Source organism: Leptonychotes weddellii, chromosome 12 (genome assembly GCF_054177405.1).
Source record: "Leptonychotes weddellii isolate Sample4059 chromosome 12, ASM5417740v2, whole genome shotgun sequence".
NCBI classification, from domain to species: domain Eukaryota; kingdom Metazoa; phylum Chordata; class Mammalia; order Carnivora; family Phocidae; genus Leptonychotes; species Leptonychotes weddellii.
In genome coordinates, this window is record NC_138380.1 from 42,317,373 (window position 1) to 42,332,828 (window position 15,456).

The window sequence follows — 15,456 nt, forward strand, 5'->3', positions numbered from 1 at the left end:
AGAATAAGTAAAAGGGGTGGGGGTGGACGAGGGATAAATCATGACTGGGTTTTTTGTTTGTTTGGGTTTGGGTTTTTCTTTCTTTCTTTTTTTTTTTCTATAAAAGATCCTTTGTGAACCTGAATTGTCCAGCTTGTCACACTGGCTGTCTACAGGATCAATTCCAACTAATTGCTCAGCTGTCCCACTGCCTATGTCACACAAGTCTATAAAACACGACTGAAATTGAAAAAAAAAAGATGAAAAGAGAAGAGGAAGGAAAAGCACATCTTCAACCATGTTTCTAGGTTTTTGGTTTTTTTTTTGAAAAATCATTGAGCTTATTCCTTCCAGTCTCATGACCTGGAGTTACTAACAAAACGTTCTCCTCCTTGCCTCCTGATCATTCCTTCCCACAGCCCACGTTTTAGGACCAGCTGGAAGGTCATACAGGCCAGGGCCACGGGAGCCTGCTGTACAGCTGCCACATGAGCCCCTCCCTTGGCATCCCTGCTTTGTCGGGCTGGATGGGGTGGGCGGCCAGTGAGATGAGCTTGCTGGGCCTGCCTGGACCCAAAGCTCTGTGTGCTGGCAGGCAGCTAGGACAGTGCCACACACAACCACTCATGCATGCCCAGGGACAACTACCTCCACCTCTCCTCATCTCCTCTCGGCATCCCCCGTTAGCTGTCCAGTCACGGGTGTCCGTTCTGCAGGCTCCAGGGGTATGTGGGCCTGAACACTTCACTGCGTTCCTCTGGTCTTCCAGTGCCTCCTGCACATGGCCTCACCCCTCTGTGACCTGCAGGCTGTGCTGTTGGGACAACCACACACAGCTGCTTAGAACAACTTCTGTGCCAGATAGTGTGCCTTCGCTAGCTAAGCACGTTGTCCAACCCCATTTTAGCAAACCTGCCTTGACTACAGAGGCGGGAGGCTAAAAACTACATTTCCCAGGCTCCCTTGCAGCTACGGGTCTACATGTGGTGTGGGCTCTGACAAGCAGACACAGCCACATGAGATTTGGAAGGAGTGGATGTAGAGCAGTGGCTGTACAGGGAGACTGGCCCTTACTATAGACCTGGTGTGTGTGATGGCCTGGGGCAGCTACGGCAGATTCTCAAGTCCACTCTCTAGTAACAGCGAAGCTGAGTATGAGCAATATTAGCAAGGGAGTAACTGCCAGAATAGGGTTGGTTCTCTCAGGTTCGTAATATCTTGTAATAATCCATTCTCTGCTTAAATTTGGTCGGGTAGCTTCTGTTACCTATAACTAGTAACATTGATCAAAACAACTTTTTATCCTTATTCTTTCATTCTTTTCCCTTAGTGTACACTGTCCCTACTCATACTTACAGAAGATGCTTCAGATACAGGCACCAAAACCGCACTTGAGAAAGGACAAACCTCACTTATCTTTTTTTTTTTTTTAAAGATTTATTTATTTATTTGAGAGAGCGAGAATGAGAGAGAGTACATGAGAGGGGGCAGGGTCAGAGGGAGAAGCAGGCTCCTCGCCGAGCAGGGAGCCCGATGCGGGACTCGATCCCAGGACTCCAGGATCACGACCTGAGCCGAAGGCAGTCGCTCAACCAACTGAGCCACCCAGGCGCCCCAAACCTCACTTATCTTGAGTATGCCTTATATTTGCATTAGCCCCCATGGCCTGGTTCATTCACTTAACAAAGATCTGTTAAAGGATGACTTGTGTTAGGCACTGAGCTACCATGGAATGACACAATTCCTGCCTTCACGGAGGTTACCATCTAGTGGAAAAAGAGTAGCTACATTTATTTAGCATCTACTAGGGCCAGTCACTATAATTAACACTCTAAATATTAAACTCCTATAATCCCCCCAAAAAAAGTGTGAAGTGGATATTATCATCCCTATTTTATAGACAAAGGAACTAAGGCTTCAAGAGGACAGAATTCTATATCTGGTAAGAGGTAGAACAGCAATTCAAACCCACATAGTGGTCTGCAGAACCTGCCTCCAATATACACTGTAAATGCCTTGAGGGTCGGGAATAATTTACTAACTGCATCTTTGAATTCTGATAGTTGGAAGAGCTCATCTATTCCAATCTTCTACCTATGCCAGAATCTCTTTTATGGCTAACTCTGCTAAGTAGCTATCCTAAATCCATGATGCCTTCCTTACAAATAGAAGACCTATTTTGTTCAAAGCAGCATTGAACCTAGCTAAAAACTAAATTTCCTGGGTATCTTCACATTTAGGAGATGTCATGTGACTCCAGTTCTGGCCAATGAGAATTAATTTGAAGGTATTGAGGATTTCTGGAAAATTTTTGTTTTCTTCAGGTGGGCTGTCCCTTCTGGACACAACCTTCTTTGTCCTTTTGGGATGAGCATGTGTGGCTAAAGGTAGGGCAGCCAACTTCATGCAGCAAGGATGAAGGACACATAAGGATGGCAGGGGCAGAAAGAGGATCCTGGGTCCTTATGGCACCCTAGTGCTTTGATCCAAACTGAAGAGGTTAACTCAGGACATTTTATTATGTGAGGGTTTTGTTGGTTAATCCCTATTTGTTAAGCTGCTGTGGTTGGGTTTCTGGTACTTGGACTGAAATGTATTCTCTAACTAATTCACGTCCTCAATACTCTGGATGCCAAAGACTCTGCTTAAATCTTTTCCATGATGGGAAGCCACTGCCCAAAGATGTCACTTACATTTTTGGATGGCCCTGTGGAAAATAGTGTTTCCTTCCCCTAAAGTGAAATTCCATCCCATAAAAGAGATAGCACTTTGGGGCATAAGAACGGAATTTAAGACAAAAAGCCACATATCGAATACTTGCAGACAGACAATCTCATGTAATCCTCCTGTAATTCTGTGTGGTAGGTTTCATTGTACCCACTTTAGGATAGAAATTAGTGTGCATTTCAGTGCACCCCTGATAAGTGGCTATATTAATCTCCTTGGGCTGCCATAACAAAGCCATACAAATTGGCTGGCTTAGCACAATAGAACTTCATTCTTTCATGGTTCTGGAGCCTAGAAGTCTGAAATCAAGGTGTCAGAAGGTATGTTTCCTCTGATGGCTCTAGGGAGGAATCTTGCCTTGCCTCTTCCAGCTTCAGGTGGTTGAGGACAACTCTTGGTGCTCCTTGGCTTGTGGCCATGCTGCTCCAATCTCTGCCTCTGTCTTCACACAACCTTCTTGATTATGTGTCTGTGTCTTCTACCCTCTTATAAGAACATCAGTAACATTGTATTTAGGAACCACACTAAGCCAGTATGAGCCCACCTTGCTAATCACATCTGCAAAGACCTTATTTCTAAATAAGGTCAGTCTGAGGTTCCAGATGGACATGAATTTTTTGGGGGGTGGGGTGCTATTTAACCCACTAGAGTGGCAGAGCCTTTACTCAGGGTTTATCTTCAACTGTTTGGGGGTTAAAGATAATGAATTTGTGTCTAAGCCTGTACATATAGCATGTCGGATTCTTTTTTTTTTTTTTTAAAGATTTATTTATTCATTTGAGAGAGCGAGAATGAGAGAGAGAGCACATGAGAGGGGGGAGGGTCAGAGGGAGAAGCAGGCTCCTCGCCGAGCAGGGAGCCCGATGCGGGACTCGATCCCGGGACTCCAGGATCACGACCTGAGCCGAAGGCAGTCGCTTAACCAACTAAGCCACCCAGGCGCCCAGGATTCTTAAGATATAAAATTTAAAACACCTTCAAAAAGCTAAAAAACAAACCACTGTCACCTGATTTTAGTTGTTTAGACCTTTAAGATAAGCGTCACGCACCAAGTCTTACATTGTCTTGAATTATATATAATTAAGTTCAACTTCGATGGCGCAAACCTTGCTACTTCTAAATCTGGCTTCACTTTCATAGTTGAAAATAAACTTTCACAGTTTACACAAACTGACATATTTCCCTATGTTTGAATTTTAAAACAGTACATGGGGAAAGAGTGAAATCTCTGTTTATTCAAACATTACTAATATGTGTGGATTGTTTTAATTTATTCTCTTATATTCTGCACATATGTTACATGAAGTTATCTTAAAAATACTACCTAGCGGAAGGGAGGGGAAAATAAAATAAGATGAAATCAGAGAGGGAGACAAACCACAAGAGACTCTTAACCATAGGAAACAGAGTTGCTGGAGAGGAGGTGAGTGGGGGGATGGGGTAGCTGGGTGATGGGCATTAAGGAGGGCGTGTGATGTAATGAGCACTGAGTCTTATACCTAACTGATGAATCACTAAACTCTACCTCTGAAACTAATAGACTATATGTTAATTAATTGAATTTAAATTTAAAAAACTACTACCTAACATTTATTTAGCATTCAACATGTTAGGTATTTTACTACATCTTATTCCTATAACAACCCTAAAAAGTGGTCTTATCAGACGCAAGTATTTTAAACCACAATCCCTTGCAATATACCCTGCACAGTAGATACATAAAAAAGAAGTGGGGTTTTTATTCAATTTTCATTCAATTTTATCATCTTTGCCTATAATTAATATATAATGGAAATATTAGTAAGCTGTAAGGAAGTTTCAGGCATGCAAAAAAGGGAAGAAACTTCCTGGTAGAAAATGTCAAGGTTTAACGGGAATTCAGTCCCTGATGTAAAATATTTAATTATTTGTAAAGTACTTTTATACCCTTTAATGAGTCATGCTATAATTCATGCAAGTCCCATATCTTCTGTACATTCCTGAAACAAAAACCTCTGTTGGCTTTGCCTGGTTCCCGGAGACATGCACTCCTTCTATCTGTGAAGCTAACTAGGTTAATCTCCTATCTGTAACATTTTAAAATAAAAAGGAATTTTAACTCTCTTACAGAATTATCAAAGAAGTAACTTTTGCTCATTTAAGGATTAGGAAAAAAAGCACCTCTAATCCAATAAATCTCCTATCTAATTTTGGTAATGGATATATAATTTCATTTTTGAAAAGCAGATAAAAGGATATTAAAAATGGGAATGTATCAATAAGGATGTTGCTATAACAGCTATAAACAACTGACTCCTGATATCTTCCTTTCATCTCAGAGAATGCCATAAAACTATGCCTGTTAACGGAAACCTGAGCTAAGTGGTGTTTCTGCCGGTGAACAAAAGCAGAATAACAGAAAAAATGATTGCAGACAGATAGTTAGATCATAAACCCATCTTATATAAGGCTACATCAGTAAAGTCTTGACAATAGAGGTATGTTGAGAAGACTTACACTCCCTTCAGTAGGCAAAACAGTGGAAGAAAAGAATTCTTATACGTGCTTTAAAAACTACAAGTGCTACTTGTTTAAATTCACACTTCTATCTTTTTTTAAGATTTTTTGTTTATTTATTTTTGTGAGAGAGGGAGAGCGAGTGCCAGCCGGGGGAAGGGCAGAGGGAGAGGCAGACTCCCCCCTGAGCAGGGAGCCCGATGTGAGACTCGATCCCAGAACCCTAGGATCATGACCTAGCTGAAGGGAGATGTTAGCTGACTAAGCCACCCAGGTGCCCTAAATTCACATTTCTAAATTGAGGAAAATGGAGTTGATTAGAGGTACTCATGCCACTACCATTCCTGAGATAGCTTCCCTTTTTTTCTTGTAGCTATAAAATATCACATAAGTGAACGTAGTATCTGTATGTTTTTACTTGATTGTTCATTTGCAGAACACCTTTTACATTAGAGCAGCTATTAAATATAAGTTGGTTTCCTGAAAGTTTCAAGATACACATGGATGAATAAAATACACTCCCTACACTTGAGGAACTTATAATCAGACAGAGGCTCAGAGCAAAAAGGCCACAGGACCAACCTACAAAGAAATCCTGTTTGGCTGCTGGGATCATGACGCTCTTCAAGGAGAGAGTCACATCTGATCTGTACACTGAAGAACCCATCAAGTTCCAGTGAAGGGGGAGGGCCCCCCCGGACACAGGAAGGTAGGACAAAGGAGCTGGTTCCTGAACCTGGCTCATCCAGTCATGCGGCCAGAGTTTCAAACATGAAGTATCCAGATTCCAGTCCCAATTTACTGGTGTGTGTCCCTCAAGGTGGAGAGCTTATATGTTCAACAAGCTCCCCAGTAGATTCCTGGGACAAAAAGATGAGAGTAGCAACCTCTGGGAAATATTCAGAGCACAGAAAGGCAGTCATACTTCAAGCAGAGAATGAGCCAGGGAGTGAAGTGAGAAGCAACACAGACCACCCATGACCTTGAAATGCCAAGCTTAAGAGGATGGGAAACACCCAAGATCAATGGGCGGTGGGTCGGGGGGTGGGGATCTAGGAATGATGTCATCTGAGCTGTGTTTCAGGTAAAGACACCTGGCAGTGGTCCCAGATGTGATGGGCAAAGACTTTGGGCAGGGAATTTATCACCAGGCCAATAATGATAACATGGGAAAAATACAGGGCCTGCACTAAGGTCACAGCTCCCAGAGCGGAGAGGAAGAAAAGGATGCTAGAGAGAATGGGGAAAGCCTTGGGTAATGAGCTGCAAGCAGAATAGAGCTACAAAATTGGCAGGTGAGGAGTCTGAAGGCAGGTCTGACTGCAGGGCCCAGTGTCCAAGTGGCCAGTCTGGAGCTCAGGCCTCGGGGGGCTATCAGATGTTGCCTCCTGCTGACACCACCACTGCGGGCTCTAGGACCGCCTCCAGACCCTCTGGGCCTCACCCTCCCGATGTCCGGCCAGACTTGCTCCCATCACCTGCAAGTGAGTCAGATCCAGTGAGTGCACTTCCCTCCAGCCCCCTGTGCCCCCGCCTGGCCTCAGACCTCTGCTCTCCCAGGGGTGGCAGGATGGCTCATCTCAGGCGTAGATGCCGGAGCAAGGTAGAGCACACACACAGCTCCCTGTGCAGTAACACTCTTCCTTCAAAATCACGTCTCCACGAAAAACGACAGCAGCAGCAAAACAAAAATAAAAAGTGTAACACTGAACACTGGAGAATTACAAGTTGGGAAAGATTTGGGGTTTGATTCTTGTTCTGCTTTGTTTTGTCTTTAATTGGAAAGCAAAGCCATGGGAAGGAAAGGCTGGCAGAGGAAACAATAGGACAGTGTCAACGCTCCTGTCTCAATGGATCAGGCTGTGATACAGTGAAGGTCAGGACCAGCTAATAAAAGGTTAGGACTTGTGCTGCACCATCAGGGCCAGTAAGGCTTTTGTTTGTTCTGTTTTGTTTTCTGTATCTCGGGGGCTGGTAGTCATTGTAAGGGAGCAAAGCAAACAAGTTCTGGCCCCTGCTAGGCCACTGTTCGGGCCCTGCACAATGCTGGGGCACCGGAGGGGGGGTTCTGTGTGCACGATGCCCCCTGCAGCCACACAGTGCAGCCCGCAGCCTTCTGGCCAGCTAAGAGCAGGAAGCAGGGCGGGCTGGAGAAGCATGGGGGCCCAGGACAAACGGACACTTGTTCTCTGGAGGGTGTTGGGCAATGACTTTCATAAACGGTGAAGGGGGAGGAAGGAGGCCCGGCCAGCATGGCTGTGTGCCTGATGCAGCAGGCAGGAGATGCCTGTTCTGGCATCTTTGGGTGACTCTGTTATTGGCATAAACATCAGCAAGATCGGAAACAGAAAATCCAGAATTTGGGGTTCTCACAGGACCACAGACCTGCATTCTGCCATCCTGTTTTCTCTCCTCTCTGTGCTTGCTCTTCCCTCTTTCCAGAGTGGCCCCCCATTTGCACCCCACCCATTCTTAGCCTGGTGACAATTCCATTCATCTTTCAGGTCCAGGCAAAGGTGTCACCACTTCTATGGAATCTGCTCTCACGCTCCTAGGCACAACAGATTGCCTCTTCCTCTTGTCTCCAACAGTTTTAGGGCACACCGCAATCAACACCCACGCATGATGTGCCATACTGTACTTACGTAATGTGAGCTACTGTTTGGTCAAAGTTGTGCTTTATTTACCTTTGAATCCACAGCACTTACAAGCAGTGGCTCAATGGTCCCTTTGGAAGACGTAAAAACCACACACCAGTCTCACCACTTACTCATAGGAAGATCAATGAATATCAACTCTGCCAATAGTGGCCTCACTTTGACCCTTCACTCCCGGATGGAGGGAAGAAGCTCTCTCTTCCAGAAACCTATTCTGGTTTTGCACCTCCTAGCAAATAAGTTCCTCCTTAAGACTGTCCACTGCACCCCACTGCCTATCTCTTACCCCTCCGGGCTGCATGGCCCAGGACCAGGAAGAGGACAAGGGAACTCTGGGAACCTTTCTGCTTCTGCCCGAGGCAAGAAGTAATTCTCTCCATTCTCTCCGTCCCAGACGATGATCTCACCATGGGCGTCAACACAGCCTCTTCTATAAAGCAGAGAACAGTTGTTCTAATACTGGGAGAGTCTTCCTCTCTATGCTACCAAGGTCTCGCCAAGTGCTCAACAGATGTTTGTTGAATGGAACAGACTTCTCTGGTCACTTTTCATTAGATGTTCTTACCTCAGCCTTAGAACCTTTGTAATGAAAAAAGAGATGAAGTTGGCATTAATCCACTCATTTTACATAAGTGTAGACAATCCCACATTATCATGGGCCCTGCTAGAAGAGTGAGGCAGGAAAGGCTCCAAGAAGGAGATATCGGAGACTGACGTACTTGAAGGGTGGGAAGCATCTGCACAAGCTGAGAGGTGTGGAAGGAGAGAGCATTCCAAGCGGCCTGGGAGCACGAGCAAAGGCTTGAAGATGAGAAAGTACAAAATGGGGCACCTGGGTGGCTCAGTCCTTTAAGCGTCTGCCTTTGGCTCAGGTCATGATCCCAGGGTCCTGGGATCGAGCCCCACATCAGGCTCCCTGCTCAGCAGGGAGCCTGCTTCTCCCTCTCCCAGCCGCTCTGCCTACTTGTGTGTGCTCTCTCTGTCTCTCTCTATCTCTTTCTCTGTCAAATAAATAAAATCTTAAAAAAAAAGAGAGAGAAAGTGCAAATTGTGCTTAACAAACTGCCTGTCCTTGTCCTTTGCTCCCCTCTAGGGTGACGATGGCATATACCAGAATCAGCACAGGTTATGAAGCCAGTCATCCCCATACCACCTGTGTGACCTTGGGAAAGTCCCTTAAACTCTCTGGGTAGACTCTCTCATCAGTAAAATAGAGGTGATAATGCTTGACATGGTTGTTCTAAGAATTTAGGATGTATGCAAGAGATGTGGTAAAGAATATATATTAAATAAATGGAAGATATGATGAATGATGGTGATGACAAGGTTGAGGATGATAAGCCATAAGCTCCTTGAAGACAGGGACTATGTCCTACTCTTACTTGTTCCCACCAAAGTACCTGCCATTCTGTGTTGCCTAAATTCAACAGGTACTAGTGTATTGACTTAAATAATCCTCCTTGCCACTTTATTTCTATCGCTGTGCTTTGGCATTTGTTTTGCTCTTTAAAGAAATGTTTACTACTTTTTGTTAGCCTGATTAGACATCGAAGAGAGCCACAGACAGTGAGTGCATGAGACACAAATTCTGCCCACCATGAGCTTGGGACAGGATCTGTAGGCAACCTGGCAGATGCCTAGCCAGTTGGAATAGGTTGTCGAGTATTAAAGGTTCCACAAATGAAAAAGTTCTATGAAGCTCAGAGTCTTAAAGTGGGTAGAATTTTGATAATCAAGAGAAGAGGGGAAGGCACAGACATTATATTTAGAGAGATTACTGAAGAAAAGATAGCACAAGAGGAAAGTATGAAGCATGTTTGAGAAACCATGAGTATCTGGCCTGGCCAGCATGGATAAGAAGTTGAAGATATGGCCTGAAATGTAGTATAGGATCAGACTGAGAGAGACCTAAAAGGCCAAGATGAAGATTGAGTACTTATTTCATGAACAATGGACAGTCACGAGCAGCCTGGCATGGGATCACAGAATTTGAGACCTGGAAGTTTCATAGAGTCCACTCCCTACTGAGAGACCAGGAGGGCAAGGCCAACGGAAGTTAACTTGCTCAAAGTTGCACTTCTTCACCTGAGATGAAATCATTGGTTTCCCAGATACTAGTCAGGAGCTAGAACATCCATCACAGGGAGACAATATTTACCGTACACACCACCATCTCCTCATCCCTCACCCAAGGCAGACATTTCTAATCGATCAGGGCACTCTCTCCTACTGAGTCCAGACCAGCCTCACCACCCTCAACACAGCCCTCCACTTGCTGCCAGTAGGCTACACTGCTCCTGGACACAAGACCCATCAGCCATCATGCTGGAGTCAGCCCTGCTATCTTAATAGATGAACACTTGCTTTAAAATTCTTACAGAGGAAAAAAAAAAAAAAATAAATAAATAAAATAAAATAAAATAAAATAAAATTCTTACAGAGGATAACGGAAATGCCTGGGGAGGATTCAGTGACTTTCAAGAGTCACTTGGTTAATGCTTCCCGCTGCGTGGGAGGTGAACTGTGTCTTCATAGTCGCAGATGTTTCGTTCCCCAGCCAAGGAGAGTGGTTAACCACGGTCACCTCTGTTCTCTATGCCACCTTCTCTCCCCAGCAGTCTCTCTTCTACATCAAAATTACAACCAAGAAGGAGAAGGGGAAATCCCAGACTCGGAAATGAGAGCACAAGAACAGAAATAAGTAAACTCACCACTTACGATATGGCAGGGCAAAGGGAAAGTGGGTGTGAGGAAAGAAAAGAACATATTAACCCATAGACTTGAAATTAAGCACCATTCAATGTTTCCTTTTTAGTTTAGAAACCACCAAATAAAAATGAGGGAAAAAAATCAGGAAGTTCCCTCCTTAATGTTAACAATAGAACAATCCAGTGTGCTGTTACTCCAGGCAACTTTTTTTTAAAAAGGAGGCACTAAATGTTCAGATCCTGCAGGACCCTGCTTGGTAGCTTGACTTGGGTGCACTTTTGGTGTCTAAAAATAGATTTATGAGAGCAAAGAACCAGTTAACTTCAGACTTATTTAAGTTATATAATTTTAGATTGAAAGGATATACTGGCAAGCACGCTTAATAAAAAAATGTGGGAGTTTTGGACTCTCTTCCCTCGAAAGCCTTGAGGCTTGCTGAAATTCTTCTTCTCTCACTGTTGTAATTTGTTCTACCCCAACAAGTGATAACACCTACCTGCTCATATTTCGCAAGCAAATTTCTGGAGTGTTTTAAGATTCTTCTAATTCAGAATCTGTCTAGCATACACAGAGTAAAATTATGTCACTTATAAACACAAACATGCCTACTTTATGACAAACTGGAATACTGACATGTGGATTTTAGAAATAGGGAAATTGAGATATTTTCATTTAAATGTCTTTTATTCATTTTCCAAAAGATGCTCCATCGAATACCTTTCAAATGAGGAGTTCTTTTTATGTGAGTGCATTTTAAAAGTTTCAACTTAGGAAACTGATTTGTACGTAACTTTCCAGGATTCTGCCTGTGACCCAAAGTGAAATGCACCTGCATTAGGTGGACTACAATGATCTCAAGTTGCTGAAAAATGCCAGATATTAGATTTGTTCTATGAAAAATGAGACATAAGAACAGAAGAAGAAGCAATAAAAGGTCGCTTTTTTTGTTCTTTGCATTTCTCCATAGCATAAAAAAAAAAAACAGCTAGTGCCATTTTCTGAAAAGTAATTTCCTCCCCTTACCCTATTTTTAAAAATATACTAACAACGGATTATATTACAATGGAATTCTGAAATAACTAAGCTACCCCACAGCAAACACAAAATATGTCTACTTTTAAATTTTTACAAATACCTCTCATGGTGATACTTATTTCCATGCTTGTTTGTTGATTATATAAGCAGGAAAGGGATTAATGAAAATGAATTTGTTTCCCTGCACATGGGAATATCTATAACGTGCGTGGAAGGTTTGACGTTCGTTTCCAAAAAAAAAAAAACAAAACTGTCATGCTAGAAAAAGACAAGCATTCACCCTGAGAACTGCAATTACTGCTTTCCTCATAGAAATACCATCTGACTCTTCCGCTTTGCTTTCCTTTTCCTTTTTCTTTTTCTTTTTTTCAAGAAGAAAAGTCAGTGCTGCAGACTTTTTCGACAACAGTCAAAAAATCTCACTTCGGGATTTCAGCATTTAAACTTGTGCCTTTCTTTATCCAAAACAGCTCTTAACTAATGCACAATAAAAATCAAAGAGAAATTACAATGCTTCCTGAACATAATAGAGACTTATTCCACTTAAAAAATCTACCCACATGAACCCATCCCTCCAAAGTTCTTGAAGAAAATTATCTGAAGTACTGAGGGACCTATTCTGTTTCCACCAAGACAGATCATTGACTGCCTTAAAAGATGTGGCCATGGGCTGCGCTATTTTATATAAACATGGAAGTAACATCAAAGCCAGCAGCAAACCGGGGGCAGCTATAGTTGCCTTAGAATGAAGGCAGGGTCTCTGATAATTTGCATTTATAATTGTTACTCTCAACAGTGCCAAAGAGATGCTTTTATATAAACACAACAGCCCCATCTCCAGTTGCTGGACATGTGCTGCTCACCTTCCAAAGCCTCTGGTGAGAAAGACCATGACGTGGCAGACACAAACATTATAGAAGGATAGTTAGAGCACGGACTCTGGAGGCAGCCTGCATAGGTTCCATGCCTGCTCTGTCACTTACAACGGTATGATCTTGGACAAGTCACTTAACTACATTGGGATCCACTACATCATAGGGTGGTTTTGAGAATTCAATGGATTATATAAATGCATCTGTATATAGAGCCTTTGGACAATGCCTTGCAGAGTAAATACCATAGAAGCACTTGACATTATTATTATGTCCCATGTCTTATATGAATGGCATGAGGTCTCTAGGAAATTAATTAAAGTTACATCAAACTTTTTTTTAATGGCTTCAGATTGATAGTGGCTCTCCTCTTGACATAAATTTTGGAAATATGGGATTTTTGTTTGTTTTCCTCTCAAGAAAAATTATGCTGGCCATAGAAGGTTCTAGTGAAAATGGAAAAAAAGTGGTCCCTCTTTGTTCCTCTTTGACAAGGCCCTTCAGAACCTGGGACCTGGTATTCTCTCTTACCCTGTCCTACCACACCTAGCTTTACCTATTTCTTCACACATTAAGCTCTTGAGGTGACTAGAGTTCCTTAACTCCTCCATGTTGCTCTATACCTCTCAAGCCTTGCACATATTATTCCTTTTTCTAGGATGCTTTCCCCCAGTGGTCTACATGACATACTCTTCATTTTTCAAAACTTAGCCCAGCGATCTCACCACCTCCAAAAAAAAAACCTTTTCTTTTTTTTTTTAATCCTCCCTTTACCTCTGGTCTTTATTCGGTGGCATCTCAGTCCTGCTGCTCTTTTCACACTGCTATGATATGTTTCTTGTCATATTTGTCTACTCTACTAGGCTGCGACTCTCTTAGGAGCAGATTGTGTTTTATACTTTTTCTGTACACACAGCACATAGTAAAAGAACTGGCATCCAGCAAGTATTCAATATATAATTGTTGAAAAATATATAGTTTCTTCTACCTGTCCTGAGACTAACTTTCTCCCGCAGATTGTCATGCAGCTGCTATTTTGCAATCTATTCTACCATCAAGCATTTAAGACAGAGGTGCTGATTCAATAGTCTCTACCTGTTTCACCTACAAGATGGGATCAATACTCATTCTGTTTTTGAAGTGAGATACAATATTACAAGGGAAGGGAGGAAGGAGAACGGGACACAAGATGTTCTTCAGAGAGGTCCTGGGGAAAGTGTTTTGTCATCCATTCCAGAAAAGCAGGGCCCTTAGGAGTTCCTCAGGGAACTCCTAGAGGGTGTAGTTCATGCCTTCTGCCTGCACTGGGGGAAACCAAGGTGGACAATCCAAGAGGTTCTGTCCAGTGGCCAAACCCCAGACCCAGCCAATTGGCCTAACAGGCTCCTCAGTGGTAAAAGGCTGACTGCCCTGTGGATTGGATTTGGTCCCCAAATATATTTTGTTTGGCCCACAGAGTCTTGAAAAATGTGTGAGTTAACTGCCAATGTTTAAATATTAGGGGACGGCACATTAAAAAAAAAACCCACTAGATTTCTGGCTTAATTTCTTTTACTAGAACTGGCAACAATGGATTCCCCTCCCTGGTTGGACCCCCAGTGGAAGCAGAACAGTGCTGCCCTCTGTAGGTGGGGCATGTGTTCTACAGTCTACCGTGCCCCCCCACTTCACTCAAGAATTTTAACTCTCTGGACACTATGCAGCCTCCTGTGGCTAGGCTCAGCAAGAAGATCCAAGCATTGATGGAAACAGATGGGAACTGGAAAAAACAGACCAGAATATGGACAGAAGCCTGGAACCAAGGGGACAAGAGCTTTTTATAAGATCTTTGTCACTTAGGCCAAATGTAAAGGTGCTGTGAAAAGCAGTGACAAGTGAAAGCTAGAATGGTTTTTAGGAAGTGTAATAGTGAAGACTAGAACTGGGGGCTCTATGGTATCTCCAGCCAGGACCTCTCTTTTGAATTGCAGACCCATACATATATAGGCATGCCTACTTGATATGTCTGATGAGTACATCAAACTAAATATATCCAAATTGAACCACTGGTGATTCTTCCCAAACCTGCTCTTCCTACCATCTTTTCTACTGCAGTAAATTATCTCCATTTCTTCTTCTAGTTGCTCAGGCTAACAACTTTGATGTCACCCCTGACTCCACATTCTTTTGTCCCCACGTCTAGTCCTTCAGCAAATCCTGCTCTAGCTCTACCTTCAAAATATCCCCAGAATTCAACCCCACATCACCAGCCCCACTGCCATCACTCTGGTTCAAGCCATCATCCCTCTCCTAGATTATTGGAATAGTCCCCTAAATGCTGTCCCTAATTCTGCTTATGCACCCCACAGCCCATTCTCAACACAGAGGCCAAAACAATCCTATAAATATGAAAGTCAAGTCACACCACTGCTCTACCCAGCACCTTCCAATGATTTCCCATTCATTTGGAGTGACACAGCGCCTGCTGTGATCTACAAGACCCCCCATGACCTGTGAATCACACTCCATTCACACATGCCACCTTCATCTCTTACTACCCCTTCCCCTCTCGCTCACTCCACTCCAGCCACACTGACTTTCTTGCTGTTCTTCAAACACTCCAGGCACGGTGCCCCCTCAGGGTCTTTGTACTTGCTGTTCTTCTGTTTAGGAGGTTCTTCTCCACCAGATATCCACTAACAACCCTCCTCATTTCCTTTGGACATCACTAAAAGGTCTCCATCTCAGAAAGGCTCTCTCTGATCACCCTATCTCAAACTCATCCCTCCTCGATACTCTACATCCCCATCCTTGCCCTATTTTTCCTTCTCTAAATTTTACCTTGTTTTGTTTGTTGTCTATCACTCCAAGCTAGGATATAAGTTCCCCAAAGACAGGACTTCAGTGTGTTTTGCTAAATACTGTATCCCCAGTGCCTAGAAGGATCCTTAGCACATAGCCAATAAAAATTGGATGACCGATAAATATTTGTTGAATAAATG

At 43.2% G+C, this 15,456-nt stretch overlaps 1 protein-coding gene and 2 long non-coding RNA genes across 5 annotated transcripts in view; all 3 read right to left on the reverse strand.

Annotated features, from left to right (window-relative positions):
- Positions 1-15,456, reverse strand: part of LOC145716528 (uncharacterized) — a 338,765-nt gene that overhangs the window by 245,686 nt on the left and 77,623 nt on the right. The gene's annotated exons all lie outside the window — the stretch shown is intronic.
- Positions 1-15,456, reverse strand: part of CHN2 (chimerin 2) — a 290,315-nt gene that overhangs the window by 235,233 nt on the left and 39,626 nt on the right. The window lies entirely within an intron of this gene.
- LOC145716527 (uncharacterized) lies at positions 108-10,240 on the reverse strand. The gene is made up of 2 exons (XR_014139233.1): positions 1,600-10,240; positions 108-1,386 (listed from the first exon to the last, which is right to left on the reverse strand). It is a non-coding gene; the product is annotated as an uncharacterized LOC145716527 (long non-coding RNA).